Here is a 16,367-nt window from a genome sequence, read left to right on the forward strand (position 1 = left end):
ATATAGGTGACATGTGAAATGCTCCTTTTTAGGAAGATTCTTGGGATGGTCTTCCAAGCCTTGACAACCTGAGTCTTTCACCAAATATCAAAAACACCTTAACTATTCTATGGGTAAATCAATCTTTGATTATCAAACCATCACTACTTTAGAACATTTAGTTAAATGTGAATGGAAATTAGTCACTCAAACAAACCTTTCAGAAAATGAAAAAAATAGAATATAATCATTTCATAACCCAAAGAATAGAAAATTGTAAGGGCCCTCCTCTTATGCATTAAATAGAACCATAGTTGTTCAAATCCAAAGGATATTTTGGTAACAATGGTCTTGCATATACCTTCAAGGGAATTTTCATTGAGGAATTAGAACATCGTAATGCGATAACATAATGTTAGATGTTAAGATAAATTAATGTGCATAAAATTCATAAGGCTACATGTGGTAAAATGTTATAGTGATATACAACGATGAGTATGAATTATCTATATAGGAATGATAACTAAAAGAAAATGTAAGTTTGGGTTACTTTCATGGATGCTTGAGAGAGTAGATGATTTAGTTCTGATAGAAATTGAACTAGAGCTTAACTAAAATAAATAGATGAGCTAGATATGTTGGTTGAATTTGTTCTCATCTACCCCAGATGCTATGAACAATTATTGAATCAATGATTACATAACTAGTATAAATTTTGATTAGTTCACTTAGGTAAATTTAGGGTTATGCCCCATCTTATGATCATAATGAGATGATTTAGTAATATTATTATAAATAATTAATTTGAAAAGGGAGTATGACAAGAAGAATGTGCACTAGATGGAAGGATTCTAAAATGACAAGGAATTCAACATTATGTGAGATTTCAGTGTAAATTATTTATGTTGTATTTTTTTATTGGAGGGTAGTGATATTTTTCTCATTTGGACAATGGGATGATCTCATGTGTTGTTGTTTATGAAATTTTATAAACATAAAGAAGTAGGAGGTTTAGGTATTAAAAATTTAAGTTGGAAAAATGAAGCTTTGGGAGCTAAACTAGTTTGGAGAATGTTCCAAGAGAATGAAAGTAAATAGGATAAAAATTCTATATAAGAAATATCTGTCATCATCAGATCTATTATCTATCTTTTGTACCATTGACCCCCCTAAGGGATCCATAACCTGGAATTTTATGATGCAATGTTGACTCCTTATATAAAAAACTTAGCTTGGAATATAGGTGATAGGTGAAATGCTTTGTTTTAGGAAGATTCTTGGGATGGTCTTCCAACCCTTGACAACCTAAGTCTTTCACCAAATATCAAAAACACCTTAGCTGGTATATGGGTAAATCAATCTTTGATTATCAAATCATCACTACTTCAGAACATTTAGTTAAATGTGAATGGAAATCAATCACTCAAAAAAACCTTTCAAAAAATGAAAAAAATAGAAAATAATCGTTTCATAAACTAAAGAATAGAAAATTGTAAGACCCCCCCTCTTATGCATTAATTAAAACCATAGTTGTTCAAATCCAAATGATATTTTGGTAACAATGGTCTTATATATACCTTCATGGGAACTTTCATTGAGGAATTAAAACACCATAATGCAATAACATAATGTTAGATGTTAAGATAAATTAATGTGCATAGAATTCATAAGGCTACATGTGGTAAAATGTTATAGTGATATACTATGGTGAGTATGGATTATCTATATGAGAATGATAACTAAAAGCAAATATAAGTTCAGGTTACTTTTATAGATGCTTGAGAGAGTAGATGATTTAATTGTGATAGAAATTGAACTAGAGTTTAACTAAAATAAATAGGCAAGCTAGACATGTTTGTTGAAGTTGTTCTCATCTACCCCAGATGCTATGAACAATTACTGAATCAATGATGAACATAACTAGTATGAATTTTGATTAGTTGACTTAAGTAAATTTAGGGTTATGCCCCATCTTAGGATAATAATGAGTTGATTTAGTAATATTATCATAAATAATTAATTTGAAAAGGGAGTATGACAAGAAGAACGTGCACTAGATGGAAGGATTCTAAAATGGAGGGGAATTTAACATTATGTGAGATTCCAGTGTAAATTATTTATGTTGTATTTTTTTATTGGAGGGTAGTGATATTTTTCTCATTTGGACGGCATGATGATATCATGTGTTGTTGTTTAGAAAATTTTATAGACATTGATATTTTGGATCTTGTAGACTATGTGATGATTCCATATGATGTTATTTAAGACATGCTTATCCAACCACCTTATGTTCTATAGGCCATGATGGTACTAATTTGATACATTAACTGTGATACTTTGGTTATCAGACATGGTTCCTAAGTGATGTTAATTACTTATGTTTTAGCATACTTGTGTATTTGGTTTTAAAATTCATATATCATTATTGTTAATGTGAAGTAGTTTAATTATCTATTTTTCATTTGAATCGTAAATTGATGTATGTAAGTTGATTTTACATATGGAGTAGATAAGAATGATCATGGTGTATTATGTTTAGGAATGTGGATTTAAGTGTGTCATTGAAAGTGTATATGTAGATTTGATATTTTAATGTTTTTCAATGTTTTATATGAAAATGATTAGAAAAGGGAAAGTTAATTGGAAATGATGAAATATGAAAGCCTAATGTTGAATGTGAAAGTGATTTATTGCACTTTTTTATATTTTTCTTATATAATTTTCTTGGACTATTGATGCTTGAGTGTAGTGTGCCGGATTTTAACCATGGGGTTTAATGGGGAACTAACGCTCAAGCCCATGTGAACATGACATAGCCACAGTTGAATCAATGGAAAAGATTCAAACCTTGTTGTAATGTGTTTTGTTTCATAAACATGAATTGTATGGGTGTGTAATAGTTTAATGTATATATATAATTAGAGACATGTCACTACAAATGTAATGTGTTATTTTTATGTGTCACTTGACACTTGTGTTGTCCATGTGTTGATGACTTGTCATTTAGGGTTTTGGGCAAAAGTCACCTAACCTAAACCTAACCTAATGCAATACCCAAGTTAACCCCTTATGGTAGAGTGTTAAGAGAAGTCTCTAGTAAGGGAAATTGGGATTCCAACTTCCTAATAACTTTTAAGGATCAAAAAGTGGTCCCAGGGGCTTATTTTGGTGAAAAATAAGTGCTCTCATGATAGTACTATGGGTTGGGGGTCTAAATTTAACCTTTAGTAGGCCTAGATGACCTTGGGAACCCTCCCAACATTTCACTTTCTTAGAATTTCGAAATTGAGAGTTCACATATTCCTTCCAATTGGTCAAGATTACAATTTTTAGATAGGGTCAAGGATATAAGAAAAGGGAGGCTTCTTGTTTGGGTTATTTTTTGGCTAAGTGAGAAGTTGGAGTTTTTTAAGAGGGCTTGGGGGAATTAGTGGGTTGTCTACCCACTCTCTAACTTTAGAGACTCTTAGGGTTTGGAAGGTTGGGAGGGAGCTCTTCTACAACCATTCAGTACCATTTTGTAAAAGGATTCAAGGTTGGTCTCTTCTTGCCCATGTAGTAGTTTTCTTCAAAACTTGCATAATAATATTGCATTTATGAGCATGGAGTGTGAGTTCATATTGCAAGTAGTTCTCATGGTATTGTATTGTGATGTAGTATTTATGTAAATGTTTGAATAATGTTCCATGTTGTGGGAAGATTGTGGTATTGTGGGGTTGAGATGAAATGTGTTGTTGCATTTGATTTTCTCTTTGTTTCTCCATTTTGTTATGTATGTTGTTTTATAGGTGTAAGGACTTTACTCACCCTTTGGGAAGTGAAGAGAAGTCCAAGGTGAAGTAGTTAGTTGGGCTTGAAAATGTATTAAGAACCTTGGACTATGTGCTCCATTGTATGCCATAATCATTCATATCTTTTTGGGGGTGATAAGGGAAGAATGGTGTATAAAGGAAGTTTATGGAGTATGGGCTCCAAGGAAGTTACAGCTGATGGTAGTGTATTTGGAGGATGATTATGAAAGCCTCAAAAGGGCATGAAATTTTTTTATTGCAAATATTATTTGATATGGCAAGTCTCCAATTGAAAAGCACACCTTCATCCTATCTTCATGGTTCCATTGGTGAACTATTGTGAAATATCATTGGGATGGAAGTGTACAAGTTTTGTAATGTGATGTATAGGGTTTCATTCCAATCTCACGATGCATATGGTTGGGAGGAGAGTACCCATGGTTCTTGTTGTTTTGTTGTGATGCATTTGCAGATTTTCTGCTCATGGGAGAAATGAAAACAAGCTTGGAATGGTCATCTTGTAGATGTTGCTTGAAGGAGAAAACTTTTCTTTGTGCATTGTACATGTATTGAAGAATCTCTCTCCATCTTGTTCACATTGTTTCAATGAATAATTGCATAGTAGAAAGGAAGGTCATGTGTAGTTGTATCATTGTTTCATTAATATGCATTTGTGTGTAATGGAATTGAAAGGTTGGAAATATCATTGTAGGAATAATGAAAGGGTTGCAAGAAAGTTGGTCATGGGGACATTCTAATGCACTCAATGTTTCTTTGGAAAGATTAAAAGTAGGTTGATTTATGTTTATTGGCCTTATGAAATATTGTGGGAAAACTTGTATTCATTCAAATTATTCTTGTAAGTGATTGTCAAAATGTAATTAGTAATTTTATTCATAGTATCACTATAGTATTGTAAGAATGTACCAAGTTGAGTTCATAGATGATCTTGCCCAAGAGTTTTACAAGATTTAGATTGATTGTTTTGCAAGAGATTAGTATGTCATGGTTTCCTTAAGTTTTAAATTTTAATATTCCAATAGTCTTCAATAGAATATTCACATTGATACATTAAATAAAATGTTAGTATTGACATTTAACTTGATCCTATAACTAAATCTCATGTCAAAAATACATTAAGTAGAGAAAATAGTCTAGAAAAAGTCATGGTGTAGACATACAAGGCAAGTGATAGTTGGAAGTATACACTTCAGTTCTCTAGATTTTTTATGGGAAAAAAAAAAAGAGATTCCTCTCTGCCTATTATAGATCAACAAAATATTCAAAAGAATATTCTTCAAAATCTTCTAAATAAGAGATGGGTCCACCATCCCCTTTAGAGAGATAGTTTTGGAGGAAAAAAATGTACATATATGCAGTAGTGTCCAGTTTGGAATCCCACTACATGTCGAATTCCACCCTTTCATTCTTTTTCTTTTTGTGACCTTACTTGGTCCCCACTGTATGTACATCTGTACATTCCGAGGCATAGCTCAGAGTTGCCTCGGGAAGATCATTAGGCTTTGTTTCCATGTCATGTCCATGGACCCCATCCTTGGGATTATAAATGAATGCAGGTTTAAAGATATGTGTAAAGCCTTTATCAAGGCATGCCTTAAAATTCCAACCCAAGCACTTGAGGAAGTATGCAAGTGTGAGGATTGTGGTCAATATGTGACCCAACCATTTGACATCCAAGGCAAGTACATGCCCATGTTACTGCAGCCTCCACCATTACCCATTTAAGTGCCTGGACAACACGTTGGGATGGGTGTTAGGGAATTATTGAGGGAGGATGGGAAGTCATGAGAAGTGGGAAGGCATGTAGACTAAGGAGGAGAAATTGGGCGCATGTAGAAGGGAAAGAAATTAGTGAGGGGATGTAGGTGTAGGTTTAGTAAGGTGTAGTGTTAGAAAATAGTGTAGGATATTTAAAAAGATTTTTTTTGTAGATATGGATAAAGGTTAGAGCTTGGGAGTTTGTTAGGAAATAGTTAGAAATAAAAATAGGGATGCAGTGATAATTAGTAACCTTGTAGGATATGTAGAGTGGACATAGTAATTTGGAAAAAAAAAAAAAAAAAAAAGTAGATCGTAAGAGGAAGGTTGGTGGGGATCAGACGTAAGTTAAGAAATATGAATGTATTGGGAAGGTCAGTAATTTTAATAAGTGGTAAGATTCAAGCGTAATTAGTAGTCTTGTATTATGGTAATGGGGTATGTGGTTATGAATGGTGATAATCATATATTAATATTCTCATTAAAGTTAACTTTTTATTATTGATTGGTGCATTAAAAAAAAATGCATTCTATTACATGCATTAAATAATGTACATATTATGTTGTAATTAATCCATTCTTTAAGTTGTCATCTATAAACCTATTATGTAATAAGGGACATAAAATTATGTTGATAAATTGTTTAGGAGTAGTTTAAAAAATTAAATAATAGTGGCTAGTATTGTGTGAACTCGTAAGTTATCTTTCAAAAAAAAAAAAAAAAAAAATTGTAGTTGTGTTTTTTCCCTATAATTTTGGGCATGACAAAAATCATAAAAAGAGAAATGATAATCTAATCTAGGGAGCTTTCAAAGATGGGAATTACAAAGTAAAAAATAGAATGAGCTTATCACTAAATCTCAAGGATGGGAAGCAATTGAAATTCATTTAGGTTTGTGTTGGGATTCAGGTTGCCTACCAAAAGCATGTATTTGTTATGGGAAACAATACAAAATAGTATTTTAATAGCAAATCGATTTATGAAAATGGGATTTGAAGGGCCCTCTAGATGTTCACTATGTAGAAGCAACTTCAAAACAATAGATCATCTATTATTTGATTGTCCCTTTGTCAAAACAATCTTTGGAAGGCATCCCTATCTATTTTTAATGTGATAAATTTGGAAGGAAAAAAATCGTAGAATCTTCATGAATGAGGAATTGTCTATCCTTTCTTTCTTGAATAAAGTAGAGGCTAGCATTATAGAAAATGTCAACAACAATCTTAAAATCTTGATCAAAGAAGAAGGATAATTGTATGACTAGTATGCAAAAATGATGAAAATTTGGCAAAATCTTATTAACCCTCCCATGATGTACTCTACTAAAGTTGATAAGAAGACAAGAACAAATTGTAATTGGAGTCCACCAAGTGGGTGGGCTAAATTGATCTTTGATGGTGCATCAAGAGGTAATCTCAAGAATGTTGGGATAGGATGCATCATGCATGTTGCTAATCAAGAATGGCTAGCCAAACATCTTATATTTATAGGAAAGGTTACAAATAACATTGCAAAGTTGGAGGCCTTAATCGAAGGTTACACCTGAGTTTGGAATTGGGGATTAGAAAATTGATTATTGAGGGAGATTCTCAAATCATTTTAAATGCAATTAGAAAATGAGGAACTCCTAATTGGTAGCTCAACTACAAATTAGAATAGGCTCTAGAATTAATAGACAAATTAGAGGCCATCCAAATTCAACACATATACAGAGAAGGAAATAAAGATGCTGACTCCCTAGCAATTGCAAGGGCAAGTGGAGAGGAAATACTTATTATAAAAGAACTAAGAACTCTTAATTAATTATTAAACAAATCCACTTATAGAAATTTTAATGACTAAATGGATGTTAATAATTCTAATGATAAAGTAAAATTAAGTTACTACTTTTGCTTTGAACAAATAATATATTTGATCCTTTTATAATGGCTAAAGATAGACAAAGGAATCATTTTTTTTTTCTCTTTTATTTATTTTTAACTAATGCTCTAACAAGGATCTTGACCAAGAATTTATAGTATTGCAGCTTTTTGCACTCTTTAAATTTGCAAGAAAATAATGAAAAGCCTAGATGAAAAGTAACTAATTTGCATTTGGAATTCAAAAATTTATAGCAAGATCTTTCTAAAGAAAGGGAAAGCTCATGGATTAAAAGATGTGAATGTTATAAGGCAAAGACAATGTCTTTCTAGAAGATCTAAATTTATTGCTCCTTTTAAGCAAGAATACTTGTAATTCTATTATTTATTTAATATAATTGAGCGCTTTAGCCTTTTATCAATAAAAAAAAGGCACATTCTTTTATCTTGAATTCTAAACCCCTAAAAAAATAATATACCATCATTTTCATAGAAAATATGCAGCCACCTCTTTTCAAAATCTATAGAAAATATGCAACTAGTGATATTATTGCTATCTATTGCTATCTAAGCAATACAAACTGTCAAGAATAACATTCCTTAAGCTTTCTAAAATCTTAATATACCAAACCACATTTTGTTATCAAATGTAATAGTTGAGAAGAGGTATATGATGAAGCTTAAAATGCTCCTACACAAACTTACAAATGTCGATGGATAGCAGATATTGATAATCTATTAAAATATATGTACAAACGTCAATGGATAGTAGATATTGATAATCTATTATAATATATGTTGAAGGAACTAAAGGTGGTGATCATGTTCTTGTAGCATCTCCAAACTGCATTTGGTTGGATACTCATTTATCAAGGGACTAGAAATGCAATAATGGACAAAATTGCTGATAGAATTGGGTAAAAGAGGTATTCAACATCTATAAGATTTAAGAGAAGAATGGAGAACCAAATGAATTGTTTAGATCATTTCAGTAAGTATGCATCCACGAGAAGAAATCAATTGAAACAAACATAAGAGATTCTCATAACATGATATCTTGAATTAGTGAAAAAGAACTCTTCAATCTGTGAAAATGAATTGAAGGATTCCCAAGGCATAAGGAAGAATGTTTAATAGTTACTCTAATAGGAGAATATCTTATGGCAGGAAATCTCCATAAATATTTCTAGGAAAGTAAATCCAAATGCAAACTTTGGCATCTCTAAGCCATAGGGGTAAATGAAGAACAAACTTCTGGTTAGAATTTTCTGAACTAGAACCATTTGACAAGGAAATGTATGCCAGAATGTATAACTGAACACTCTTAAAATAGATGCCAAAAATGTAGAATCAAGAGTACAAGCAGTTCATGCAAGTATGACAGGAGATAATAGCAAATGGAAAGAACTACCACAACTCAGCAAAACTAGATGAAAATGAAAAGAAATATTTGTCTATGCTACATGAGATAAAAGCTATAGTAGAAAGTACATAATATCATAAGCAATAGAGTGATAAATGTTCAAACATATATTCTAAAATAAAATTCAAGTGTGGAGATTATTTCTAAGAAGATTGACGATTCGGAAACAAATATAAATAAAATCAAGAAGAGTAACAACATGGCTTCCTTTATTTATCCAAAGGTTGTAGATATCTGTGGTAGGTATGAACCATGTGAAGCAACCTATTTGTTCACACATTCCATTTGAAAGTTTTTCTTGTATCTAATCTTATTCTGCTGTAGAATTCAAAACTGCTTCTAATCTAAGATGGAAGTGCTTACCTCCAAATGTTACCATGGAAGGTATAGACGTTACATCAAGACATTACAAGTAATAAAGAATATAATATTTATTTCTTTTTAGGAAGATTCTTGCATGTTTTTCCTCATCTTATTGCTCAATCTTCTTTTGGAGGTCAGATTTCCACAACACGCAAATCTCAGATTGTGAGCACTTTTCAGTTCTCTGTAATGTAGATAATGCTAACCAGTCACTACTAAGAGAGAGGCACTAAAATATTTTGTTCTTTCTAATGATGTGTGCAATAGAGTGGATAAATTAGCTTGGTTAATACTGTGTATTAGCAATACAGTGGAATCAGCTTGGTTAATACTGTGTATAATTCTTAGACAAACCTAGTGCAATTGCTATATTTCTAGGATATATCAAATATAAGTGAGAGATTGATCATACATGTTTGTCCCATTATATATTGGTAAACAGAAGATATCATGGATATATATTACATGATCTTCTGTATAGGAGCACTACCAATATATCATAGTTCTTGTTTTCTAGTCCATAATCTCAATCTGCTAAAAATATAATTGGCCTTGTTATCCTAGTTGGAAGGGTTTTGCAATATAATTCATCTTCGTTAGAAGAAAAGAATGTATCTCATAAATGGGACAAGTAATGTTTTTTAAATTTGCATCAATTCAAATCATTAGTCCCCTAGTTGTATGTAGGATTTTATCCGTCTGGTGTTGTAATGTAAATGACATTTGTAGAATTGTCAAGCACCAAATGAAAACAACATAGTTCCAATCATCTGTTGATAGATTGAGATTAGTTTTCCATAGGAAGAGACCATAAATAATAATTGATATCTCATCTATCAAAGGACCAAAAATACAAATGGACAAAATTATGGATAGAATTAGGGCAAAAGGCAAATTAGCATCTACAAGACTTAAGACAAAATTTGGAGAACAAAAGAAAAGATTTAGAAGACTAATTGGATCACATCAGTATACTATGCGTCCACAAGAAGTCAATTAAAACACACACATATGAGATGATGGTCTAAGTCATTTTGTGCATATATCTTACATCTGTGAGAATGAATACAGAGATTCACATGTAATAGAGGAAAAATCGCAGGTGGTAACTCTAATAGGGGAATATCTTGCGACAAGAGTTGGCCATAAATATACGTAGGATGGTACAACCAAATGTGATTTTTGATATCTTTAAGCCACAGATGTAAAAATCTTGCTATAAAATACATTCCATAATGTATCACTCAATACTCTAGCAATAGCAGCTAAAAATGTAAAAGCAAGAGTACAAGCAATTCAAACAAGTATGGCAGGAGATAATAGCAAATGGAAAGACTATCAAAGGTGTATTTTTGTTCTTGAATAAAATATGCCTAGTATTGTATTTGTTGCATCATAGCATATCATCCTCCCATTTATAGGAATTCCACTAACAAATTTAAATCTCCAGAGATTTGAGCACCCGGCCTTTTCAATCATTCACCTTACCCTCAAAAGGATACCGAAGCAGATGGTATTCCTCTTCTTTTATCAGTCATATTTACTCCTAGTCCTAGCGTATGATAGAATAAACTACACCTTTTGTCCTTCCTAATCAAGCTATTTAGAATTACAATGCTCTTTTAATTATTTTCCTTTCTGATAGGATTGTCATAAATTCAACAAATTGAATTGGTTTTCTACATGCTTATCAAGGTGTGAAGAATTCATAAATTCTTTTGACTATTCTCCTTTTTGGTGGGATTTATCTTATTAGTTCAGAAAATTGAACCAATTCTCTACATGCTTATCATGAAATGAAAAATGTGTACAATTTTATAGTTATTCTTATTTCTGATAGGATCCTCTCATGAATTCATAAAATTGAATAGGTTATCTACGTGCAAAGACCGCCAAATTTTGTTTCAATTTACCAACAATATAGCTATGGGCCTACAAGTCATGTTGTCCTTCCTTGCTCCTCAACCTCAAACAAAACACAAAATACAGAGATAAAACCCAGATTCACATCATGCAAATACCAAAAAAACAACACTATATCCTATTCCTACAAGGTAATTGAAAGGAGGCTTCACTAATTGAAGTTAGAGAACACTTAGACCATACTGGAAACTTTTAGGGGACTGTCATAAAGATTTAGTAGAGAGGACAAAGAAGAGTTATACCAATAGTGAGTAAGGAACAACAGAAATAATGTATAGCAAGAAACAAAGATAGCAACTAAATAGTAGAAAGTGAATCAGGATAATAAAAGTGCTTAGAAAGAAGCAATTCAATGCTAGGATAGTAGAAATACGCATTGCACTCAATATTCAAGAGGATTTGACAAAGTTATACTAGAATAATGATAGACAGGGGACTATCACATCATTAAAAAAAACAATCAAGCACTTTGTATTCGAAGTGACTGTTTATATCATGAGATGTAATGGTCTGAAGAAGTCTATGATAGAATAAAAGTGACAAAAGGATTATTTCCTTGACATGAACTATGTAGGGAGGTTACATGTGTCACAATGAGGAGGATAAGAGACACCATGATAGGAGAAAGATTTTGCGAGATGGTGTTTCACTTACGAATAGCAGTAGATACTACAAGAGTATCTAAGGATACAATATCCTTTATAGTATCAGTTCAAAGCAATGTGGAAGACAGTCTCAAAGTAACAAAAAAAGGACTATCTAGGAATAATATAGTTAATACAGCAGTAGCAACCTAGCAATAACATTTCTTTCACATTGGGTTCATGGAAATCAAAGAACGTGTCTCACTCTAATGAATTAAAAGGTATTTTCTTCTTTGGCATCTATTACTATTTTTTTTTTAAAACTACAGAGGTATCCCCATGACCTAGCCCAGTGCCCAACCAGCCTTTACCTTGGTCTTACAAACTGCCAAGTTGGAGCCTAGAATAGGCGAGCTGGGGTGACACTAATCTTCTGCAGGTAGGGCAATAGGCTCACACTACGGTCCCACCAGTTAAATCTAGAGAGAGTTTCAAACTCGGGACCATGGGGTAACCCACAGCCTCAATCCTCTACTCTCAACCAAACGAGCTACCGCCTTTCAGCAGCATTTATTACTATTGAACATCAATTGAAAATTCTAAGAATCAAATGATTGGGTGACATGAATACCATAACTAGTTCTTCATCAATGATTGTTTTTAACATGAGCGTTGATTCACCAAATGAAGTTGGATAGGAAACCGGTTGTCTCTTTGCATGTCATTTGGAGGAAGGGTAGATGGTAGAATTGCTGATGGCAGAAATTGGTTGTCTCTCTGTTGTGATGTGTAATTTTATGGCTGACGGGTAGAATCTGCTTCTTTGAACAATTTCATGCCATGATACTCCCTGTTGTAATGTGTGATTTTAAAACAGTTGGTTTTTATCTACTTTAGTCTCGCATGTTAAATGCAAGAGAGGGAATAATTTAGTTAGTGTATTTTTAAGATAGTCCACTTGGTGTTTGAAACATAGTCTGAATAAGGGTGTAAAGGAAAAGAAAGACCTCTTCATAGAGGCATGATGTAATAGATCTTTCTGAATGAGCAGAGTTTTTCTTTTGTCTGCTACAAATTTCTCTGTGCTCTGTTTTCCCCTAATATTTGAAATTTACAGAATGGGCATGGTGTGGACATGTACGCAATTTCTTGGAAAGTCCCATGTTCTGATTTAACCCATGTACATAATCTCAGCTAATCTCTGAAATCCATCTTGGAGGGGTGAACAAGACTAATATGAACTGTTCTAGGTGTTTGTGTAATATATTGGAAAATGACCTATTCCATAGAATTATTCTTCACCAATAAATTTAACAATGAGGCAAATGCATTGTCATGATACCAATAACTACAAAAATTAATTCCATGGTTTAGCTAAGCTAAAATAACCAGATCCCATGCAGTAATGTTCAAATACCCTACAAAACAAAAATGCTTAAATTGATCTTTATATACATACTTTATACTCTGTAACAATGCTAGAAAAGGAAGAGAGCTTATCCTTCGCCCAATTAGTCTACGAATCAGATGACTCCCACCATGTGACCATATGAAACATAAGCCATTTGTCCATACAAAAAAATGAGGGCCATTTCTTTTTTATCGTGGAGCTTCACAAGAGACTCAAATTTTAAGGATTTATCTAAAGAATTTCATAGAGTTTTGGGTCATTTGATCCACTTATTTTTACAAGATTCCAGGGAGTCCATAAGGTTGGCCAAAGGTGAGGTCGGGGAAGGTAGGGCCTCTTCAACAGTAATGACATGGGGCTAGGTGAAAATGGAAAAGCTTCAACATGAGCCCTTGGTGCAAAATTGTGTATTTCTTACTTGCTTCTTACAATTAAGGACATCTAGGCATATGGTAATAATAATAGTAAACCCTAAATCTTCCCTCCAAAGTAAAATACTTCATCATGATAGTACACACTCTCTCCAATGGGGATGATGATAGTACACACTCTTACCAAAGACACCATAAAGTTTCAATGATTGCTCGTTGGACCATGAAAGAATTAGTTAAAAGACTAGCCTCATCCACAATAGAATTTATTTTCTTTCATTGATGACCATGAGAAGGTTGTCTTGCCTCTTATTCAAAGCAATCAAAAATAATTAATTTCTATTAAAAATTATGTATGCACAATATAAAATATAAGAGTGTAGATCAAAAAAAATCATTGAACTTGTGTCTAGAGTTATAACTAGATCTATGAGAACCTAGGACACTTAACTAATAACAAATACTAGAGAGGGATTATAGATATGAATCTATATACAATTGGAATCAATCAAAGGGGAGACAAAATAAAAATAAATATTTCACTAGTATAATGTTCATCACCTAGAAGAGTAGCTTCTTTGACCCATGTAATTGCCCACCCAAATGGGACTTCTATCCATTTAATTTCTTCCCCATTTTGCATGTGTTCTAAATATAGATAAGGGAAAATTGGAGCTATAGGAAGCATTGGGGCTTATGCCTTTATTTCTTTGTCTCTTTTCTCTTTTAGTTCATGAACAAAGTTTTTGAAAGTAGTTTCAAAGAGTACCTTTTCTTATTCCACCTTACCCATGTAAATTTATTGGACATTTCCCATGTGAAGACATGCATTGTGCCATCTTGAAGTAGCATTTCAAACTTATTATTAAAAATCCTCAGAACCACAATAACTTGTAAGTCGATTGCATAATATATGAGCCTCATCAAAGATATTATAAGTGCTCTACTCCTTCCATTAAACACATTAGCTTTTCTATAGTTCCAAATAATGCAAAGCACTTCTAGAGATAGAATAGAGGAAAAAATATTACAATTATTTTTAACCATAGGGATAGCCAAAAAGAACATCACAAATGTTGATAATTGACTCAAAGAATATACCAAAATATGAATAAACCTCTCTAGAAAAGGTGTAATCAAAGAAAATATGCTTGACAGTTTCAAGAAAGCTACGAGAGGAGAAAATGTTAGGTACATGGGTTGGCTTATGAAGAGGAAATCTATGAAACATGAGACATCATAGACAAAACATTTTCTTATGATCACAAGGTCTGCTCCATAGGTTGGCATAAAAAATATTGTACAAGAAGAATTGAGATTTAAATTCTATCAATTATTACAATGGGAGAGAATGACATCATAATCAACCAAACATGTGTACAAGAATTTATCTTTAGTGTCAAATAGAAAGGAACTGTGAAACCAATTATACTGTAGAAAAGAGAAAGCATTATAGTTTGGGAAGGGAAAGGGAAGAGTGCACTTCTCTTTGCATTGAATAAGTTGTGCATTGGGTCTAAGGAATGGAAAATTTATATGACATAAGTTTATCCATGCAGCTAGGTGGACATCTTTAAAAACATCCTTTAAACACCCAATACCATTAGAGGGCCAATAGTTTTTAGTAGATTATCAGATCTCTACCAAGGTTTTATCTTTTTATTTATGATTCCACTACACTAATTTGTATCCATATATTATGTCTTCATTACCAATAATATCATTATTAGTGATCAATTGTCTAAAAAAATCCCAAGCTTTCTATATAGACTTAAATACCACTAAACTAGCTTAATGACACAAGGAGGACGATGAAAACTAGGGCCAAAGGAACACCCAACTACCAAAGTCACTTGCAAGAGTAAACACAGCGGAAACACAACACAAAGAACATCAACCAAAGGAGATAGAAGAGAAAAACACTTTATTGATTCATCAAATCATCAACATACATGCCCAGATGTAAGGCCTTCTAGGTTACGACCGACATTGCAATTCAAACTTTGATCTTCAATGATAATCTTTGCATTCTCACTTCTACTCTTCCTTCTTGAACTCCTCTCCCTAAGACTATACCCAAGACCCCTTTAAATACATGCATGACCACAAGTCATCCTGTTACAAATTAACAACTAAATAAACCCTTACATTAAATGCATAACCAAGCCACAAGTTGGCTCTCAACAAATATTAAATACAAAACACAAAATTAATGTGCAAGGTTGGCCCAAACTAGAAATAGACACAAACAAGTCGGTCAAAGAAGGACCACAACAACTATTGGCACTCGAAAATGCTTGACACATACATGAGCTTGGCACCAACAAGCACTCAACACCAACATGAACTCGGTATCAACCACAAACTTGGCAGAAACTATGAACTTGACACATAAAGAGAACTCATCAACAACTAAGAGCTTGGTAGCAACCAGAAGCTCGAAAAAAACTAAGAAACAAGAAACAAGAAGGATAACAATGTTACCTAGAACGCTCTTGCATTAGACAATAGGGGTTGAAAAAAATGATTCTCCTAAATCATTCAAGTGTCACAACTTGAGTTGAATCCAACTCAGATTGAGAAAACCATGTAGCATCTTCAATTGGTCTATTCTTTCACTTCACCAAATACTCATAGTAATCTTTTCCTCTTGTACTTTTATCAAATCTTTGATTGAATACCTATACAACCTCTTCAATATGCTTCTTAGGATAATCGTTTGATACATTGACTTCATCATCTCACTTATGGTACTTATATAAATCAGCAACATTAAATATAGGAGATATATCCATGTCATCAGGTAACTCAACTTCATAAGCATTACCACTATCAAACTTCCTCAAATTCTTACAAGATCAAAACTTCTTCATCTTTAGCTTA

At 32.7% G+C, this 16,367-nt stretch overlaps 1 long non-coding RNA gene across 1 annotated transcript; it reads right to left on the minus strand.

Moving 5' to 3' along the window:
* Positions 1-9,005: 9,005 nt before the first annotated feature.
* LOC149561642 (uncharacterized) lies at positions 9,006-13,329 on the minus strand. Its single transcript, XR_016363459.1, has 2 exons — positions 13,162-13,329; positions 9,006-9,379 (listed from the first exon to the last, which is right to left on the minus strand). It is a non-coding gene; the product is annotated as an uncharacterized LOC149561642 (long non-coding RNA).
* Positions 13,330-16,367: the final 3,038 nt, after the last annotated feature.

The sequence above is a fragment of the Cupressus sempervirens genome, chromosome 4 (assembly GCF_028749045.1).
Source record: "Cupressus sempervirens isolate cs-2001-9-10 chromosome 4, ASM2874904v1, whole genome shotgun sequence".
Taxonomy (NCBI): domain Eukaryota; kingdom Viridiplantae; phylum Streptophyta; class Pinopsida; order Cupressales; family Cupressaceae; genus Cupressus; species Cupressus sempervirens.